The 4,114-nt window shown below is 44.2% G+C and overlaps 1 pseudogene; it reads right to left on the bottom strand.

Annotated features, from left to right (window-relative positions):
- Positions 1-833: 833 nt before the first annotated feature.
- Positions 834-951, bottom strand: LOC126200072 (5S ribosomal RNA; annotated as a pseudogene).
- Positions 952-4,114: the final 3,163 nt, after the last annotated feature.

Raw genomic sequence — 4,114 nt, forward strand, 5'->3', positions numbered from 1 at the left:
AAATAAGATCTATAGACGAGTGCAACAGACGGTATGTCTACTGGGAAAGCTGTAAAAATTTTGTACAGAATTTATTGAGAATTTTCGAAATAGTTTCAAAAGCTGCTAACACACAGCGCTGTAATCGCAATACGTAGTGTCTATAAATAGTGGACAGCAGCTCGGAGCGATCAGTTCCAACGTGGAAACGTGAAAGGAGGTTCGCGTACCGAAGGAAGAGCTTTAACTCACTTACTCCACTGAATAAGGTGTTTTTCTGGTACTGGAATGCCACAGGTTAAAACACAGTTCTACTGCAACAAGGCACTGTTTTCAGACACGATTTAATATTTAAAATCAAAAAATCGTTGGCAAGCTCTTAGCCAAATACCAACAGAAAGTCAGGGTGGCTCGTGATCTAGCGGGGAATTTTGGCCCCAGGCAAACTGTAGTTATTCCTGAATATAATACCGAGGTTTCTGGAATTATTCTGCAAAATCGAGGGCACTCTGTTCGAATAATCTGCAGCAGAGGCTGGTTTGATGCGTTCCAGTGCGCAGAAGATACTCACCTAGAGCCTACACACTTTTCCATTCAAAATCCAAAACCTGTACGAGCTGTGCGACAGAGGGCTGACCGTGAATCAGAATCTCTGGACTAAACTAAAACTAAACTTCTCCCGAACGGGTCATGAAGGCCCAACGCGACCGACCGACCGCCGTGTCAACCTCAGCCCATAGGCGTCACTGGATGCGGATATGGAGGGTCATGCGGTCAGTTTGCGAGACTGTAGCCGCTACTTCTCTATCAAGTAGCTCCTCAGTTTGTGTCACAAGGGCTGAGTGCACCCCGCTTGCCAATAGCACTCGATAGACCGGATGGTCACCCATCCAAGTGCTAGCCCAGTCCGACAGGGCTTAACTTCGGTGATCTGACGGGAACCGGTGTTACCACTGCGGCAAAACCAGTGGCAATCAGAATCTCACAATGATTAATAATGAAGTATTTGATGTTGCCTCCATCTGGTTCACACATGAAACCCATTTCCACCGAATCGAGTCGCGAATGAAGAAAACTGGCAATCTTCGATTTCCGAAAACCCCCATTTGTGTGTAACGAAACCATTGCATTCTTCTAGAGTTATTGTTTGGCAGGAGTATGCAGCAGTGGCACTATTGGCCCGTTTCTCATGTGGGAAACGATCACTAGTGAGCATTCCATTAGAATTTTGAAACAATTTGTCGCCACAGCATCGGAGAACTGACTAGACACCAAGTGACTCATGTAAGATGGGGCCAGAGCACGTCGCGATGAACAGGTGTTTCGCTTTCTTGATGAATACGTCAGAGACAGAATCATTAATTTGGACTGCCTGCAGCAAATTTAGTGACGCAGTGGTTTGCTGTCCTCCACATTTGACCGATCTGACTCCGAGGGGGTCACGTGAAAGACACCGTCTACGGCAGTTATCAAAAAATGGTTCAAATGGCTCTAAGCATTAAGAGACTTAAACGTCTGAGGTCATCAGTCCCCTAGGCTTAGAAATACTTAAACCTAACTAACCTGAAGACATCACACACATCCATGCCCAATGCAGGATTCGAACCTGCAACCGTAGCAGCAGTGCGGTTCCGGACCGAAGCACCTAGAACCGCTCGGCCACAGCGGCCGGCTTGACAATCATCCCACCACGCTGGACTAGCTTGGATCTGCGATCTGTGTGACAGCTGAATTCATTCCTGTACAGACACTACAGGATGTGATGGCAAATTTTATTGTTCGTTTGCGCTGCCTGCATACTGCAAGTGTTGGGCATTTCGAAACGATCATGAGGTGATTGCAGAGGACGAGTTTAATCATGCACGCTGATACTGTACGAGCTGCACAGTATACAGAGCCTTTTGTTAGCAGCTTTTCTAATTACTTCAAAACTTCTGTATAAAGTTCTTACAGCAGCCACAATAAACATATTTTTTGTTGTATTCGTCTATAGATCTTAGTTTTCTACATTATTAATTTTGAAATCAGGGACTTTTTCTCTGGACACCCTGTACATCAGTGAGTTCTTGGTATCACCGTGTGTAAGTTCAGGGAAGACTTTTTTCTGTTTTCATCATTTTTTCGACTTGCTTGATGCGTCTTTCCCTCCTGTACTAATCTCTTTCTTTCATAGCAGCACATACACCCAAAGTTCTGAATTATTTACTTTATATATTCCATTCTCTACAATTATTTCCCGCTAAGGCTACATCTACCACCATGACATCCAATCCCTGGTGTCGTATTACTTGTCATCCTGCCCCTTCTTCTAGTTACTGCTTCCCACACGCTGCTTTCTCGCTAGCCTCGCGGAGAACATCCACTTTTCTTATCTCGTCAGCCGACTTATTTTTTAGCATATTTATGCAAAAACACATCTCACAGAGTTTAACTCTGTTGTTTTTGATTTTCCCAATTTCGGTTGTTCATTTCCATACAAAGCTGTGCTCCAGACGCACATTCTCAAAACTTTATTCCTTAGGTTAAAGCCTATAATTTATGCTAATAGGATGCTTTCAGCGAGAAATACTCTCTTTGCCTGTGCTAGTCTGCTCCTTAGCTCCTCATTGCTCTGGCCATCATATGTGATTTTGCTCTCGAGGTAGAAGTCCTTCAATTTGTTTACTACGCGGTCCCCATGTTTCATAAACTCGTAGCTGTTCTCATTTCTGCTTGTTCCCTCTTTCGTTGGTTCACTCTAAATCAATATTCTGCGCTTATTAGGCCGTTTATTGCATTCGTCTTGCACCTCTTCCTCACTTTCACTGTGGACAGCAATGTCTTCAGAGAATCGTATCACTGTACTCTTTGACCCTGTATTAATTTAACTCCTGAACGTTTCTTTCATTTCGGCCATTGCTTCCCCCAATATACGAACCGCGCTGAAAAGTAATGTCTCAGAATTTTGTATGAGAAAACGCTTAAAGCTTTTTAAATAAACCAAACCTTATTAATATTCTAGCTATTTATTCTTCATCTCTACACATTTACAGCCCTCCGTCCCTAAAGAACTCCGAATTTTCACAGTAACTTGACAATGTGTAACGTAACTACGTTTGTGCGTTAGAAACAGCTTGCTGAAAATCCAGTTTCAAATTCGAAGAGATGGTCCACACATGGTGCACCTTCTCCTTCATCATGACAATGCCAGACGATGCACGAGCTCCGTGACATCTGCAATAATCCGACGTCTAGGGTTCACTGTCAGCGCTCATCCTCCATACCGTCCAGACTTGGCTGATTTTCATCAGTTTCAAAAACTGAAGAGCATCCTGATGATGCGGCGCGAGCAGAGGAGAGCTTATGGCTCCGTCAAAGAGGCAAACATACTACAGTGATGGTATCAACAAACTGGTTTCTCGGTAGAAAAAATGGGTTCGTCGCCAGGGGTACTATGTTGAGAAATAAATACGTGAACATGAAGAAAAAGACGTACAACGTTAATAAATTTTCTTTGGTTTAAAAAGATTTAAGAGTTTTCACCTGAAAAATTCGGAGGCATTACTTTTCAACAGGATCTCGTACAAGCCGGCCTGTGTAGGACACATACTGCATCACTGTCTTACACCCTTCTTAATCCGAACATTTGTCTGCTGGTTACCCATTCTTAATGTGTAATAACGATGTGGATATATGCGTAGTTTATCAACTTGCTTGCACAACCCTCTCGTTGATGTCTCTACGTTGACATCAATGCCGTGTGGAAGCCAAGTCTATCACTTCGTGCCAGTGCACAGTTTCTCGCCGCCGGGTGCCTCTTCCGTGTTGCTGCCGCTCCGTGCGTAGTTTGGAGTCGCTCAATTTCCTCAATCAGCGCTGCCGACGGGGGGCCCCAAAACACTGAGTCACGCGCTGGCTCACTCAACACACTGCCACGGTTACCGACCCCGCAACTGGAGCGTTATCTGCCTGACACCGTCAACTGACGTCAAAATTTAAGTTGAGAATTTTTTTCCTTCCTAACTATAATTTCGTCCCCTCGCCCTCATGACCGATGATGAGCTAGTAGACGTACGGTTTGTTCCTCTTCTCCTGAAAACATTTTAGGAAACAGGTAACTCTATAGCATTTACTTCATCACCAACAATGCGTAAAG

The sequence above is a fragment of the Schistocerca nitens genome, chromosome 8 (genome assembly GCF_023898315.1).
Source record: "Schistocerca nitens isolate TAMUIC-IGC-003100 chromosome 8, iqSchNite1.1, whole genome shotgun sequence".
NCBI lineage: Eukaryota > Metazoa > Arthropoda > Insecta > Orthoptera > Acrididae > Schistocerca > Schistocerca nitens.